Here is an 18,884-nt window from a genome sequence, read left to right as displayed (position 1 = left end):
TACTTCCCCAGCCAAGTTATTAACGACCCATCGACCTGGAGAAGTTTTTCCAGTATATTTTTCGATCAACTTAGAAAAATTGGAATGATCCAGAACATTTAATGGGATGTTACAAATAACTCTTCTACGTCCAAGTTGAATGATCAACCGTTTAATTCTCCTTTGCCTCCTTGAATTTTGGGTTTCTTGAAGACTTTTAAGTTGTTGATGTGATGGGAGGTTTTGGAGTGGTGGATTACTTGCCATAAAGAACGAGATGGGCACGGGAAACCGCAAAAACGGCAAGATATACTTTAATTTTCCAAATCATAATTCCACACATCAGTACCTCTGTTGTCAGAAACTCATGAATAGGGCACGTTTTCTTTGGCATGATACACGTAATAGAGCATTAAGAAGAATTTGTTTTGCTGATGATTAGATTATGACTAGTGAGGAAAAGTTGTTTAGAAGATGCAAGGGTACCAACGTATTTTATTCCTTTTTTTTAATATAATCTCTTTCAACCAATCAAATTCGTTCTTTTTCAACGATTCCAACAACCATAATTATATGTCCACAAAAGCTGGAGCGGGTGTTTGCAGTTGGTAATCATAAAATACTATCATCATTATTTTTTCATTCTTGAGGAGAAAACATATCAAAATTCATATTGATTATTCGTATTGATTATTTTCGTAAGTTTTAGAAACGTGTAAAGTTGCTTCGTGATGAAGTTTGGGATAAAGTATTGACTTGAGATTTGGTTTTGTAAGTAGAATAATTCATTACGTTTCTTATGTTGTGTTGGTTAGTCCTTTAGATGGTTATTTTTATGGTCGTCCTTATCTCATTAATTTGGAAAGTGTTACCAAAGCCGACAATAAAACTATTACAAGTGTTGCCGTAAAAAGTATCAGCAATTTTCTTGGGTCAGATTTCAAAGGCTGAAGACTGAATGTTTTCATTACCGACGGAGCTTCATATTGTATTTAAGTAGCCGAAAACCTTAAACAACATTTTTCAATGATGTTGCATGTCAATTGTCTAGCTCATGGTCTGAACAGAATAGCAACGCTCTGTCCTGATTATTTAGAAAATATAAAAATCTCATCTCTGAAGTGAAGAAAGTATATTTTAATTCAGGTGATAGAAAACGTAAATTTACTGCTTTATTCCAAGTTCCCCTCCCACCAGCACCTATCCTCACGCGTTAGGGATCTTGGCTTAAAGCAGTGGAATACTATGCCAAGAACTTCAATTCAGTCAAATAGTATATTAATGGTATGGATGAAAATAATGATGCAATAAAAAAAATCAAATATGTTTTGAAGAATGAGTCACTTTTGTCAGAAATATTGTTTATTCAAAACAATTTGAATCCAATACAAGTAGCCATTAAAGCATCGCCTATACACCTGAGATAATACGCGTTGTTTGTTCACTCATGGTGTACACATATTAAACAGTATAATTAATCATTATTATTTGAACAACGATACCTTGGTGTGTGAGTGTACGTTGTAATATTGATAATTAAGAAATAAAAAGAGAGCGTCTACTAGTACGAGAGAAGCGAAGGGTTTATTTTATTTGTTTTTTCTTGAATTATGGGAAAAACAGATTTGTTGTAGTGATTCCTTATAAGTTTGCCATCTAATTTATTGTGAAGTTAATAGCTGAAAATGAATTAATCTCACCCTCAATATAATTATCTAAATGCATGAAAAAAATATCTAGCTGCACAGGCTATTAAAATCAAGATCATAATAGACCTTAAGACGATTGATGGTGATCGCTCACCTAAGTGTCCTACTTATGTAGAAGTAGAAAATCTAATCTTTGGGACGCTTAAGCTGGACCATTCTATACTTAAGGGAATTCATGTTTGCCCGGGCGCTAGAAATATTATTGTTATTGTTCTTAACAAAGATTTCAACATTGGCGTTATCTCTGTTTACATTGAAGATGAGATTGTCATCAGGAAAGTAGCAGAAAAAGACAGAAGAATCAAAGGAATAATAAGCAGCTTAAAAATTCAGTGTTAAGACTCTTCGGCAATCCTATTATTTTTGAGAAGAAAATTATAATTCACTCCCGGCATGAAGATGTTGTAAATGAAGAAATTAATTTATTACTGGAGAAATATGGAACTATTGTCAATAGTTCAAAACCATGTGTTTTTCAAGAAGGAAGATTAAAGGGTTTAAATAATGGTAACTTCGTTTTAAGCATAATCCTTAAGTGTGACTTACCAGGATTTCTTCTACTCAAAGGTTTCAAAACTAGAATTAGCTATTTAGATCAACCTAAGAAGACATGTGCAAAATGTTTTGAAACTGGTTATTTTCTTAAAAGCTGTCCAATAAGTATCCAAAGTGGTCGAATTACCCAAAAATTCTAGAAAAGGAAGTTCCTCAAGTAAATACACAATGTCATAATACTAATGAACTAAAAACAGTGACTAGAAAGTTCAAAAGAGTCTTACTAATATGGAAAAATCTTCAGGATAATCAAGAAGGTAGTGACACATCAGGGAAGGATGACAAAGTCGTAGAAGAAGAATCAGAAGATAAAGAGACAAATAATGATGCATCTCAGGAAAATAAGAGGAAAATAGTGTTTTTGGAAAATGTTGATGCATTGAATAAGGTATTTAATGCAGAAATAAGTCAAGGCCAGGTGTCTGCACTCTTAGTCGATGATAAAATAGGTAGACGTATAACTACACCTATAATAGGGAATGAAGACAACAATACAGAACCATTGTAGGATATTTCAATAGACTCGAATGAAAATATGAAACCAACTAAGAAAAATAAACCTCTAATTAATGAAGAACACACTATAACCTCACGTACAAGGTCTAGATCTATTACAAAAATGTCTGCTCCATATAATAGTCTTTCCCACAGAAAAGTGAAAATCACAAGAAAATACAGAGAAATTAGAATTTGCAATAATGGAAACACTCAAACTACTTTAACTAAACACAAGAGACGGAAGAGACAGAAAGACCAGACATGCTTTAACAAAAGACTTACAAACTTCCTACTATAATTTGTTTACAAGACGTAAGAACCAAGGTTTCTTCAACCTGTAAAAGTTATTGTGGGTTCTGTCTTCCTCATGGTTTCGATTCTTTTTTACTGGGTCTGTCTCTTCTAGAGGAATTTTATCACTGGTTTCTAAGACACTGGAGTGTTCTTTTTTGTCCAAAGAGTACTCATCCAAGAGTCAATTGCACATAACTGAAATTAATAATAATGCCTTAAGGTTTTCCTTAATTAATGCTTATGGACCGAATATAAGATCTCATGCTTTCTGCCAATCAATCTTGTACAATCTTAAGTGTGTTAGGCCCTTCCATCTATCCTTATAGGTGACATGAATGTAGATATAGATAAAAGATTCGGACATGCTAATTTACACTCCTTACTTAAGCTTGTAGGGGAACTCAATCTCATTCATACTGTTAAAATTCTAAGCCCTGATGACATATTTTCATGGAGAAATGGAAATCGAACATCAAGAATAGACCTTGCTCTTGTTTCTCCAAGCATTTTTAAAACATTAAAGAATTGTTTTATGGTCTAGAACCCTTTTCTGATCACAACATCGTTCAAGTGGAATTTCAATCAAGTCCTTCAATTCGGCAGTATAGTCTATCTAGGTGGGTTAGAGAACAAGAAGACTTTATAAAAGCCCTAGAACACGTGGTTTTTTGCCCCCTTCAACTAACCAACCGGTTGGTTTGTCGTCTTATAAAAAATATTAAAATTACTGCTGATATGTTTAGTAGGGCAAGAAGGAGAGAATCGATTCTGTTCGACAAAAGTGTTGAAGAGATAATAGAGAAGGGCTCTGTATTTCATAAGTTTTTTTTGCTGCTAATACTCTTAATGCGTATAGAATATCTGATATTGCAGAGGAAGAGTCCATCAGCACCATTCATATTTATTGCTGCAATTGAAGAAATTTGTATATCTCTTCTAAGGAAATAAGGAGGCTTTGGAATTTCCTTAGGCAATTCTACACATTTAGAAGAACACCTATGCAGATAATGTCACATTATTTGTTAAAGCCAACACTGATCGTCAGTTAGGTAGAGCAATTGAAGTCATTCTAAAGTCTTTTGAAAAATATTCCCAGAGGTCTGGCTTTATAATTAATAAAAGTAAAACTGCTGTTCTTCCAGCAGGGATTTGGAAGCCACACTCTTTGACTACACTTTTAAATTGTAATATCCAAAAATAGAGTTGAAAGTGTAGGCATAGAATAGCAAAGAAACGGTGAAACTTACAAAAATTGGACAACACTTTGTAATTTGGTATATAAAAAAGTAAGATAATTAATGAAATACAATTTCCTGACAAGAATTGAGTTGTATGGTCCTGAAATAGCTCCCCTGGTTTTATATAAAGCACATCTCTGTCTCTTTTAGCTGAGAAGGCAATTAATAAGAAAATTCGTGGCTGAAGATCCTTTTTTATTCAAAGTACCTTCCTTCCCTCTACAGCCCAAAAAAATCTATTGGAGGTGGGATAACTCTACTATTTTCAAATATCCCCAAGATATAACGTAAGATTTTTTTTAACATAACGAAAAGTCCACTCATGTAATGGAGAGTTACTGTATCAGGTACTCCTGTATACATGCTTCTAACCTTGGGACTATTTTATCAAAGGGATCAGTCGATAAAATCTCATTTTCATGGGGCGCTGCTCGTCGTTTTTATGGTATGGAACGCCAACGTATGAGTCGAACACTATCATAGATATAATTAATCAAAACGTAGCAAAGAAACATTTTTTCAACAGTACAGAGGATCCGAGCTACCTAGAAATTATGTCTATAAATAAATCTAGTATGACTGTTTATAACCTTCCAAATTACGCTAATTCGGTATTTGTGACGAGTAAATTTTGTTTTTCGCTTTTTAGGACTGCTAAAAACCACATTCCTCCAAAACCATGGTATTTGAAAATATTATATTCGAGAGATTTTAAGAGTAATATTACTGTGATATGTGAAAATTTTATAAAAATTTTAGATCTCCTGAAATCTTGGAATAAAAGAATAGAGATGTTTACTATATATATTTATGAAGACAAAAAATTTACTGCGCAGTTTCAAAACTCGGTTGGCCTTATTTTTTATAATGCTCCATGTAAAGATATTGGAAAAATTTTTAATTACTCCATTCACGCTTTCATAGATTGTCCCAGTATTCGAATTCTAAAAGTATTGGTTTCCATAAATGTAAAGGGACTATATGATCAAGAATCAAAATTCACAAAAGCACTGGTTTTGTTTGGACTTTAAAAACGAAAGGTGATGCTATTAAATATTACCCCTCGATGTCTGCAAAATATCTACTCTTTAAAGTGGATTGTAAAATCTTGCAAAGCTTTTAAAAAGAAATAATCTTACTATAGAGTCTGTTTGTACTTCTAATGGTGGATTGCTTCTCATATTATTCTTATTTGCTCCTTTTTTGGTTTTAGTTATATGCTTGTATGTGTGTTCTAAATTCTATATGATGAAAGATTTTATTTAGTTGTTTTTCTCAGTAATACATGTATAGTGCTTACGTAGGTTTATTTTGGAAAGGGATAATTATAAACTAAAATGTTTATTTATGTGATCTTTTTTCGTGATCCTTCTTCCTTCATTTATTTCTTATGTAATTTGTGCATATAAAATGAAAACCTCTATTTTAAAAAAAGCATTGGAAAAGAGATTACCGCTATTCACAAGTGTAACTATCGTTGAAAATCTATGCCAAGATATTACACTGGAACCTTTCAAAACTAAATGTCTAAAGGTGATAGAGAAAAATAAAGGATACATCGAACTGAGAGAATTGGGACCTGAAACCATCAATCACCATAGCGATTTTTTAAAATACAAAAACACTCTTACTGTTAACTGTGATTGTGAGAGAGTTTTCAGTGTGATGTCTGACATAGATATACCGAAAAGGTTTCGTTTGATGGAGGTCTTGTCAAGGATATTGTGATAGTGAAATGGAACATTGATTTATGAAGATAGGAAATGTTATCATACAAGTATTATTATTATTATTTACTTAGTTTTTATCTAATTAATTTCTTATATTTTTAAGTAGTTAAATTTCATAATGGAATCGTTGTAAAATGATAGATTAAAATGAATAGGTATGTATTATTCAAAATTAAAGTAATAATTTTTTATTATTAATTTTATATTTACAAACTATGAAATCATTCAACTATCTTCATAGTTAATACCAATGTTCTATTTGATTATCATATTCTTGACGTGAGCCTTTGTCAGACGGTATTTTTTTGGTAAATTTATGCACAACATCGCGCTGGAAACCCTCTCGGAATGAAATTTAACGATAGAAGTGTTTTTGTATCTTAAAAACTCCATATCGTGATTGAAAGTTTATGGTGCCAATTTTCTATATTTGATGTATCCCTATCATTCCGAGCTATTAATTTTGAAAGGTTCTAGTGTAATATCTTCGCATATATTTTCTACGATAGTTACACTTGGGAGTAGCAATAATTAATCTTTCAAAGCTTTATTGGTTACTTGGATTGTATTTAAATTGTGTTGAATAAACATTATTTCATACAAAAGTGGATAATTCTTCAAAACGTCTCTTGTTTTATACATTGCATCATAGTTTTCATACATCACATTCATATACTCTTTGACTGAACTGAAGTGCTTGGCGTAGTAGTCAATTGTTTTAGATCACCTTAATTAAAAATATATATATTCACTTCAGAGATGATAGTGTTTGTATTTTAAACGAAATCAGGCCAGAGCGTTGCTATTCTGTTTAACCTATGAGCAAGACAAGTGATATGAAACATAATTGGAAAATGTTGTCTAAGGTTTTTGGTTGCTTTAATACAATATGAAGCTCGTTTGGTAATGAAAACCTTCAGTCTTTCGCCTCTGAAATAAGAGAAAAAAACGTTGCTGATACTTTTTACAGCAACAATTGTAATCAAAAATGGAACATATAAAGGACCAACTGAAACTGCAGTCATGAACCGCTGTCGAGTGTCAGTAGTTTCGTCGAATGCAAGAAATATATCCTTACTCTCAAGTTTTTAAAGAATTTGTTCAACACTACTTTACTTTGAGACTCCATTGACTTGGTGATGGAGAAGAGAGAGGGAATTACTTTTCCAGTGTAAATTTCAATAAACTTAACAAAATTTGGATGATTAACGATATGGAGTGGAATATTACAGGAGACAAGCATTTTGGTAATATCTTCTGTAAAATTGGAATGTTCATAATTGGAATTAATTATATGACTTGTATACAGTTTCAAATTCCTTTCGGAATTTGGGTTTTACTGTATTATTCTACTTTGAACATCATTTGAACTATAGTTCTATAATTACAAAGATGGCATGCCACAAATCTAGAATCCTTGTCGTAATTCCATATATTTTTACATAAATTATCAACGATCAAAATAATACTGATCAATTCATTAACCCTTTAAAAGCTATTACATTAATATTAAATAACTTTGAAATACAATATTATAATTAATTTACATTTATTTTTATTTTAAACAAATTATACCTTCTTCAATGGAAAAATAACTAGAAATAACTAATATTGGACTTGTAAGTACAATGAAAAGTGCCTTTGAATAAACACAATTTTTTTTTTTAAATATATGTATTAGTGGCATTATATGATAACAAATTTTTTTATTTTAACATACGTAAAGGAAGATTACAAACTATCAAATTAACATAAGATCTATTTTTAACTAGTACAGTAAACAAGAAACTCGAGTAAATATGTGACATGAATAAAAATTTCAATACGTTTTTATAATTTGTTTGTCTCAAAGATGACAATGGAAATTATTTATGGGGCACTTTATAATATTGAATCCGATTCTTGGCAATAAAAATTTTGCAATTAAGAAGAACTAAATTATTAATGTTATCTACGCAAATTATGTAATAACAGTAGCTTCTTGTGCATAAGATCAACTTTCTCCATACCTTTGTTCAGAATATTACCATTATACATTAATTACTAGATATATGGATGATTGGAAATTTTATAAGTCAACAAAATCTCAGAAGCTCACCTTTTTGCTATTTATAATAACGAAGAAAAAATATGTTAACTCCTTTATAGTCCTTCATAAATACATTGAATGATGACATAAATAAATAGTTGTATTTGAATTTTTAAACAAGGAGCTACAAGTCTTACATTGGAATATTTTTGATTTAAAAAATTAATGTAAATATTTATAAACAATATAAATATAACAGACTATAATTATCTGTATAAATCTTCTAAATTCATTTTATACTAAATTTTCTAATAGTATATTAAAAAAAAAAAAATGGAAGCAATCTACAGGAATAGTTGTATCTTGCAAAATTAGAAAAGTTTCATGAAAAGATGTTAAAGAGCATAAAAAGCTTCTTTTCATCGATTTCCTAGCAAAAATGGAGAGCTTTGAAAGTAGTAATTTATGTATTGTTTTATATAATAAAATTAATTATTAAATTATTAAAAAACCTTTATTATACAATAACTGTTAAACACAATCAACAAGAAATTTTAACAATATATTTCAGTTTAAAAAAATTGTATTATAAAAGTAGTCCTTCATAAATACATTGAATGATGACATAAATAAATAGTTGTATTTGAATTTTTAGTTTTCGACTCATAAGGCGAGATCCTTTGAACAAGTGCTTCACTCGGTCGAAGGATCTTGCATCCTTTAATGGAAGGATCGTTGATTGTGTAAGTGCCTCTTCATGGGAAGGTCTGTGATAATGATTTGGATCTCGTTAATTATTGTCCCTATACATAAATTCCTTCAGATCCTCTACGGAATCATCGTATACTTCTATATTTAAGAATTAAGGAGTTCCATTAAACGACAGAAAGATCCAGTGAGGAATAGAGAGAGAGTTATCATCCTCTATCCACAGCTCCTTCTTCGAAATTCTTGAAGGTCAACTCTGCTTCGTCAAGAAAACTATTCCATTAAGAGTCTTTGAATTTCCTTGATGTATATAACACAGAAATCACTGATCTTTATTACATTTATATCAAACCCATTTATGAGTTGGACTTTGTTATATACAGTCTATGCAAATAATTAAAAAGCATCGACACTTCAATCTCATGCCTGACTTCTTCATTACTTCTGAGTCTCTTTTGTCATTGAAAAATAAGTGCGAGATAATTCTAGACTCGTAAAGATAATGAGCTTTTCTCTTTTCGATATTTTGGTCTACAATGCATATTCTATTCCGATATTACATATAAATAGTTATTTAGAACTGGAGAGTTCTACAATAAGAAAAAAATCCCGATTGAATTACCCAGTGAGGAACAAAGAATTTCATTTCTTATCCACAGCTCCTTCGTTAAAACTCTTGAATCCTGTTCCTTTCAATGTCAACTTTTTTTCCGTCTCTTATTCTGTCAAAAATATTTCATTCTTAAGAATCCTTCAGTTTACTTTATTTATATAATGCAGAAATCCCTTGAAAAAAAAGTAAAAGTCGATCTTAGACTCACTGAATATGCACCCTTTTTTTCTCGATACTTTAGTCTGCAATACATATTATATTTTGCTGCTATCTGCATCAATAGATTTTGTGAGTTATTGAGTCCTAAGTGATTATATGATAACAAATTATAAGTGACCTCTTAACTTCTGTAGACTAGTAATTTTGAAACTTAGTCTTAATCATCTAAAAAAAAAGAACTTAATTGCCTATCACCATATTCGAATATTACCCCCATGAAGATTTAAGATCTCCACACTAATAAAGATTATTAATAAATATTTCCCATAACAGTTCTTATATTTAATTATTATTTATTTTAAAAATACTCAGTAATGACATTAATACAGATAATATAATAATCATTAATACAAACGTTCAAAATTAAAAGCTAACTATTTATATTTTATGCTGCTTTTCTTTGATTTATACCCAAGGTTAATAGAAATGTATTTCTAATAACATTGGTTTATACCTATATTATTATGAAAATGTATTATTATTTTAAGATCGAAATAAAACATTTTTTTAGAGTAATTCCTTTATTTAAAGAAATTTCTATATGAAAGTTCAAAATTTAGAAGATAATTTAGTAATTTTTATGGAACTTGCACCATGAGAATGTCACCTTTTTTTAAAACATAGTATACGCTAGTATTAGCCTCATTTATGAGATTTTTCCTAGATATATTAAAATATTAAATCCAACATGAACAATATAATTAGCAAAATGATGTTTTTTACACTTCAAATCAATAGGATGATAGGAATATCCCGTTTCTTATAAATTGACAAATAGCTTTGTAAAGTATCGTCTTGGATTTGTCGATGTCAATAAAATTTGTCGAGTTTTGTTCGCTGAGAGTATCATATTGTTAAAATTGACACCCATTGTAACTACCCCCGTTGTTGTGACGATTTAAGCAGTTGTTTTTGCCTTTTAATAGTTTTCTGAACACCTTTTCTTGGAGCTTATCAACCATAGCTAATCCTTAAGTGATAAAAAAGTAATATTAATTGACAATGTAATATTGGAAAACCTAATGATCATACCCAAATCTTTAAGTGAATAAACTAACGTCAGACAAACAAGTTGAGAACAATCCAAAGCTACTACTCCCGTTGTTGTGACAATTTAAGCACTTTTTTTTTTGCCATTAATGAGTTGTGTATCATAATTTTTGATAATTTTAGCTAAAATAGAATCATATTTTATGATTAGATTAAAAAAAATAAAAAATACTTACTGTTAAAATTAAGAGTTCCATTTCTTAATTTGGTGTGGATGACTCTAAACATGCTGAAAATTATCTCAACTTCACAATTTACAATGGGGGTATTTCTATAAATGGCATCATTACCGATATCCTCCATTAATGAATGATGGTTCCTCGGGAAGGGAAGAATTTACCCGTGTATTTCTCCATAAATTTTTTGAACGTAGGATAATTAGCAATGAATAAGGTTATATTATATGCAATACTCATCTTTGTGAGATCAAAGTTAAAGTCTGACTTGAATTATTAATCGTTTACTTGATTTTATAGATGAATATCCATACACTTGTTATGAGATGAGGATAATGAGTGGCGTGTAATTCTAGACAGAGGACTAAAGACACATTTATATCTACAAATCCGATAAGCCATCTATTTCTCATCCGGTAAGTATTTTCCAAATTTCTGGGCCTCCATTTTCAGAAATCCAGGCAGAAGGCAACGTTATTTCAGGAATTTTATTCAGTTCTCTATCGACTATCAGCATCTAATATTATATTAATATTGAATGATAAAGGCGGGATTGATAACGTTCTTGATAATAGAAGACGTATATTATTTAATCAATGATGCCATAAGTATTTCTTCCCTTTCCCTCGCATGCTTTTGTATTCTTACCAAAATTATCAACCTTACATATTGTAAAGCTGACAAACATGTAGCGTAGTAAAATATAATAATAAATCTGAATCCCTTATAATACAACACCTATTAACACAATCTTGATAAGGATTGAGGAGATCTCGATCTTTGCTAGAGAATTCACACACAATGAGTTATTGATGTCTCAGAAATCAAAAAGGTTTGCAATCTTTAATTTTGAAAAACTTAATGATGAGTATAGTTGATAATATTGTAGAGAAAAACGCATGCAAGGAGAAGGGGGAAAAAAAGACATATGGTATCATTGTTTAAAATACTGATGTGATTATCATCTGCCTGCTTTATTATTATTTTTGAGGGTATAAGGAATGTATTTATTAGCAAAATGTTTAATAAAGATATACTTTGACTTCGACGTTTTTTATCCGTTACAGTAGATTTGAAAGCGTCACACTACATGAAATTGTAATTCATTATGAGCCTTATTCTCAGAATAATAGCTAATGAAACGACAAAGTAGAGTATTTGAAATAAATTTGAAGCTCAAAGTTTAAAAAAGAAGGCTTTAATTAAATATAATCTACATACTAAAAAATAAACCATTAAACATTTAAGTTAAATATACAAAATTAAACAATTAAAATCATATAACTACTAATAATAATCAATTATAAATACAGAATATTGAAATAATAGATTGATCCAGATAATTTTTTCTTGTTCTAACATCGGAATTCAGTTAAATATGTCATAACTTTAGGTTGCAATACACAAGCGAGACGTGGAGTTTAATCAAAAAGATAATCACCCCTCTTCTTCATGTGGAAGTTGCTATATACAATTGTGCACAGGATAGATATATCTCTACGGATGAGATCTAACTAATTATTAATAATAAAGTAAATGTCAAAATCATAAAATTAGACAATAAATACATTAATAAAAAAATGTTACAAATAAATTCATGGTAAAGATTTAGAGCAAAAGCTAATTATGTAGTAATGTCCGGCGATATTACTCCCTATTAAGAGCATCAAAAAGATTTCCCCCCGTTATTTAGGTATGCTTATATAACAATATACTATTATCATGAAGGATATACACAATTGTTAATTATAATGCAACACCCAATGTAACTACCCTCGTTGTAGTGACCATTTAAACAGTTGTTTTTGCCTTTTATGAGTTTTCTGAACACCATTTCTTGGAGCCCATCAACCATAGCTAAGCCTTAAGTGATAAAAAAGTAATATTTATTGACTATGTAATATTGGAAAACCTAATTATCATACCCAAGTCTTAAAGCGAAGTAAGTAGTCTCAGACAAACTAGTTGCAAACCATCCAAAGCTACTACCCCCGTTGTTGTGACCATTTAAGCAGTTGTTTTTGCCCTTTACTGAGTTGTGTATCATAATTCTTGATATATTTAGCTAAAATAGAATCATATTGTATGGTTAGATTTAAAAAAAAATTGAATAAATGTGGTTTTTATAAGATAGTAGAATGGAAAAAATGAATAAGTATTAGTAAAAACTAGTTTAAGAAAAAAAAGCTGAGAGAGAAGACAAGAGTTATCAAGTAGTCTGTAAGATGATAAAAACTCTCAAGAAAATTCATCAAAATCATTAGACACATCTATATGCAAGATTCTGGGATTATTTATCATTGGAGAAGAATGATAAGAGAAGTTTCATATTATTCAATGCAAATTTTTTGGTTATACCGAAGAATTTCAGATCCAAAACTATAGAAAGGGCCCATAGCAGTCATGAAGGAAAGACTAGAACGGTGGAGATGATTCCATCTCTTTTCTATTGGTCAGGATTCCAAAATGAGATGAAGCAGGTATTTCAAGCATGTGAACAATGTAAAAATAACAGTTCAAGTCAAACTTGGGAACCAATGAGAAAGACATATTAGTGTTATCGTCCGTACGAATAAACTTCAGCAGATCTCTTTGAATGTCGCAGTAATTTTTTTCATGTACACGGTGATAGACACAGTAGTTAGCCATCCCATACAAAATAAAGAAGATCACCATGTTCAGAAGATATTTTAAATTCTCTTAAAAGCCATGTCAATTTTCAGTATACCTAATATATGTAAGTAGGACGGATGGTGGACCACAGTATAATTCTGTGGTGTTTAAGGAATTTTGTGAAACTTTTAATATTATCCGTGAGACATCGAATGCTCATTATCCCCAGAGCAATGGACATAAAGAAGCTGGAGTTAAATCTATGAAAAAACTCGCGAATAAGTATTGAAAAGTTCATCAGAGTGGAGAAATACTCCCTGGCTAGATGGACTCTCACGAGCATAGTGGTTGTTTGGAAGGAAAATGAGAACATACATTCCTGGGCATAAATCACAATACGATAGTATTGGAGACTATAAATGGAAGAAATGGGCAAAGGCTAGACAAGTATTCAATGATAAATCTGAAGCCAACAGAGACGGTATATCAATATTCCTTCCTCTATTAGAAATTGGTGAATGTGTTAAAGTTCTAAATTCAATTACAAGAGAATGGGGTAGAACTTGAGAAACCGAAGATTCTTAAACCAACTTCGTATTCAAAATTTAAAAAAGACATCAGACGAGAAGTGATGTATCGTGAAGCTCATGAACTGAGGAGATGTCAGCGAAAGGCCCAGAAGCCTCATCGTTTTAGGAATTAAAGGCTTGATAGAGGAGTTGTAGTATTTTCGTAAATTTACCGTTACATCACTAATGTTGATGTACTTAGTTTAGATTTAGTGATATGTTTATTATAATAGCACGCCCTTGAGCATTTGGGAAAATATATGGTGATATTGTAAAAGCGGAGTATCATCAGTTGATGTTAGATTTATAATAATAATACGAAATACTCAAGGACATCTCTAAGCATGGACAGCAGACTTACAAGCGCACACTGCTATGTACGTCTGATAGAGCATATTAATATACATAAACTAAATTTCTTCTTTCCCGCCATATACTATGTTCAAGAATTTAAAGTAACATTATAAAAAAGAAAATTTTATTGGTACCTACATTATAATGTGATACATTTCAAGGATAACAGTATAACAATAATAGAAGATTCAAGAATAAAAATAGTATGAAGATGTATAATAATTATTAGAATGGAAATCTATTTCGACAAGTTTATATTGAATTTGATTGAAGCTTGACTATCTTTCTTGATTAGAGCTGGGAATCCCTGCTTTCAGTTTACATTTTCTTTCGGCTATCTTATTTTGATGTTATCATTGAGTTAAATGACCAAGTTGTTACCCATTACATTGAATATTTCTTGTGAAATCTTGCAAAGAATACTGTCCCATTTTACATTCTGTGTCAAACATTACTTCAATTGCAGTTTCTGTGCTCTTTTGCATTTTGTCACAGAATGTAGCTACAAAAGATATTCTTAGATCTCGTGTGTTGAGGAGGCAGTCCTTCTCTTCCAGTTTGCTGGTAATGAAGTTGAATAGAGATTGAGCGTAGATACATGTTAAGAATATTATGTATGTTGGAGGGAACAAGCCGTCTCAGCTCATTATGTCAATCAACATGCCCAGGTCGATTTGTTCCTCTTCAGATTCTCCCACGAGCCTAATACCAATGTCAAGCAGAGAGTCGCCAATAGGCATAAATGATCTGTATGATTAACATTTGAGTTTCTTCTGGGAGAAAAGGCAATGTACTCCGTAACAAAGTACAATGATTGCTTTCACCTGTGGTAGTCATTATCTCCAGATATGAAGGCTGTCAATCTGTAAGGATGATTTCAGATTTTTGAATATCAACATCAACCAACACCTCCTTGACTTCTGAGATGCAGTTCTATTTCACAAGAGACATTATACTAATCTTTTATTCTGCCTTTAAAATGTTTTGAACACTGATAAAGTAGTTTCCTCCACTAAGTTGTCTCTACCAGGCTAATCTTTCCTCGATGTTACAGTGTTGACACAGTGTGTAACTAAATTATCAGAGAACTAACTGTTACTTCAAGAAAAGTTTTTTAATATTTCAACAGAAAATAAAAAAATATATTTAACTATAACTTAATCAAGTTAAGATAATGCAGTTTAAACTAGTCAAGTTACAAGTTAATTTTGATAAAAAAAATAACTAGTTAAGTTCAAGTTAAAATAACGCTGTTTAAATAATTTACTAGTTATCTAAGTTACGTTAAGTTAAATTAACTTCCCCAAATCGCCAATTAATGCTATAAGGAGGGCAAATCCAATTTTATCATTAATTACTTCCACATAAAACACATTTAAGTCATAATAGTTTTGTGAATAAGGTCCCATAGTTTTTATGAAGATGCGAAAAGAGCAGAAAAAAGAAGGAGACTATTAAGAAGTAGGATATTTCACTTCTACAGGTTGAGATGGAGAGCAGTTCTGACACTTCTATTCTACACGGCAATCTTCCGGAAATAAACTGAAATAACTTGCTCACATAATGCAGGAAAAATTCAACTGTATCGAAAAAGCAACTTCTTGTCAAAACTATATATGTCACGATATACAAAACAAACTCAATGTTTTATTGAGTATAATTTCCGTAATGGTGAATGAGACATCAATATGTAAAAGGTTTTCCAAATAATTATTGATGGCACTCTAGATATCAGCCACACTAAACAGTGGCCAGGATGTGATTTGGGTTGTGGAGGAAAAGTCACAGATTGTATGGATTCCTTGGAGGTAAATTACTCTACTTTTTAATATATGTTATCCCTTATTCTAAAGAGACTGAAATAGGTAAAAAAAAGAAAAAAGAAACCAAAAAATAAATATGGTAATCCTGGCAATAGGAAGAATGTTTAGGAGGAGAGAAAGAAAAATGCTCATGACGTTTCATTAGATCAGCTACAATCGGCTGTGACAAGGGAGACGGAAATAAACAAAGACATTTGCTAGAATTACTTCGATGACCATCCCAATTCTACACCAACTCCAACAACTGCAACAAATCTTCAGGGTTACAGTCCATTTTTTATTAGTACATACGAATATTCAATCAGGTTTTAAAAATAATTTAATGTATTTTATAAAGTATGTTTACTGCTAAGGAATTAAATAATAATGACAACTGCTAAGAAAAGAAAATTTATTGTTCAGATAACCAATACCAAAAAAACAGGAGAGGTAAAAAGTTCACCGGATATACAGGGTTCGGAAGCAAAACGCGGACTGTTAATAAATGCTAATTATGTAATTAAAATAGAGGTTTTCTGATTTTTCCTGCATATTCCGAATCTCCTGTCCCTTCAGCATAAGTAAACAATAATAAACATTTCTCAAATCTTTCCTCATGATTGAGGAAGAAGCAAAAAGGCAGAGGATCTAAGACCTTCTGGATGCCAAAATGGATGCTGAAGAGATTATTGACATTGTGAAGTGTTCTAGGAGCCTCCTTTTCAAGGTGACCAAGATGAAAAAGGATGGAAAACACCTCTCAAGGAAAGAAGGAAGTAGGGGACGTAACTTGAAAAGGGATTCGGAGTATTAATATAACAAATGATTAAATCCAGTGTGTTTTTTAGCTGGGCCGTTAATTTGTAAATGGTAGTATAAGGAAGGAATTTTATTTGCCTTAACAGTTGTTCATCTTCAGTTGTCAAGATCACTGAGACTTGATAACTCAAGATAAACAGCCCTTTTTGCCCACACTGCAAAAATACAAATGTATGATTTGTTATTTATATATTGCCTATTGGTGATGTATGTTAGAATTGAGTATTCACAATCAATCTATACACAAGAAAAAGTTGATCCAAAGAAGTCCTACATTCCGGGAAATAGACAATTTTTTGGGGAATTGGACGTGATAGAATAGTAAGACATTTTATTGACTTACGAAATTTAGGGAAAAAAACAGCTCTTCTACCGTTGACAATCCAAATATGATTCTTAAAGAAGCCAAAACTGTTGATTGGTCGGCGTGGGGTAATCTTATGTGTCCATAATTAACTTATAGAAAACAAAAGGGTGACTTTTTCGATAACATTAATGGATGCTTAGCATTAATGGGAATATAATGAGCTGCATGTAATCTCCAACCGACACGCATTACTTCTTAGTGATCATCCAAAATTGGTTCTAATGAACATATATTTACCTTGAAGGGCAGATATTTTCCAGAATTAACCACTTATATTGAAGAGGAAACAATTGACTTACTTGATGTTGAACTAGGAGAATCGTTGCTTTTTGTAATTCCATTGCCATCAATAGGCCTTCAATTTCTTGCCTTCTAAATTTCCAGTCAATAAAACGTATAATAGAACAAAAAATCTACTAACTTAACTATATGAAGAAAAATACAGGCAGATCACATACCTGTCGTCACTAATTTTACATCCTAAGATATTTTTTCTCTCACTAAAGATATAAGTAGATGTATTACACGAACCCGGAATACCCTTAAGGTATTAATTTTGATGTTAACATAATCAATTTAGTCCCTTAAACTAAATACAACTTTTACAAATTCTACCGCTCTAATTCTGCGACTCGCCAAATCTTGATCAAGACGCTTGACATAGTATCCTTTATCTGCTGAGTAAATAAATACGACGACGCATCCAGGTATTTGACATGCTGTCTTTGTGATTTTAAAACTATGAAAAAATCAACATTGTAAGAATTCCTAATTGTCATAGATACAAATAATATTATAATGAAAATCTGAATATATATATTTTTTAAATACCTTGATTTAGATAGCATATAATATATAAAAAATTATCTAAATTGTCTAGTGAAGATACATTTGAAGAAATATCATTTATTTATTTATTTTATTATAAAAACCATACTATAAATGTAAAATCGTTCAAAAGTGTTAATTCAGTTTTCTCATAAAATGATTGTTATAATAATACAATTTATAAATTAGAATAATAAGTTATACGTAGAGATGATAATTCTATAGAGAAAATCGCGTGCAAGGAGAAGGGGGCGGGGGAGGGGAGAAATACTTATGATATCATTGTTTAAAATACTTATGTGATTATCAACTGCCTACTTTATTATGATTTTTGAGGGTAAATGAAAGTATTTATTAGCAAAATGTTTAATGAAGATATACTAGGAATAATTGACTCAGATGCTTTTTTATCCGTTACAGTAGATTTGAAAACGTCAAACTCCATCAAATTGTAATTAATTATGAACCATATTCTCAGAATGATAACTAATAAAACGACAAAGTAGAGTATTTCGAAATATATTTAAAAGATCCAAGTTTAAAAAAGAAGGCTTAAATTAAATATAATCTACATACTAAAAAATAAACCATCATACATTTATGTTAAATATTACAATTACACAATTGTAATCATATAACTAATAATAACAGTAAGTTATAAATACAGAATATTGAAATAATACATTGGTCCAAATAATATTTTCTTGTTCTGACATGAATTCAGTTAAACATAT

At 30.8% G+C, this 18,884-nt stretch overlaps 1 long non-coding RNA gene across 2 annotated transcripts in view; it reads right to left on the bottom strand.

Moving 5' to 3' along the window:
- The window catches only part of LOC139906841 (uncharacterized), a 285,448-nt gene that overhangs the window by 260,603 nt on the left and 5,961 nt on the right, over window positions 1-18,884 (bottom strand). The window lies entirely within an intron of this gene.

The sequence above is a fragment of the Lepeophtheirus salmonis genome, chromosome 12, assembly GCF_016086655.4.
Source record: "Lepeophtheirus salmonis chromosome 12, UVic_Lsal_1.4, whole genome shotgun sequence".
NCBI classification, from domain to species: domain Eukaryota; kingdom Metazoa; phylum Arthropoda; class Copepoda; order Siphonostomatoida; family Caligidae; genus Lepeophtheirus; species Lepeophtheirus salmonis.
Note: the sequence above shows the minus strand (reverse complement) of the source record. Positions and strands in the feature narration are given on the sequence as shown.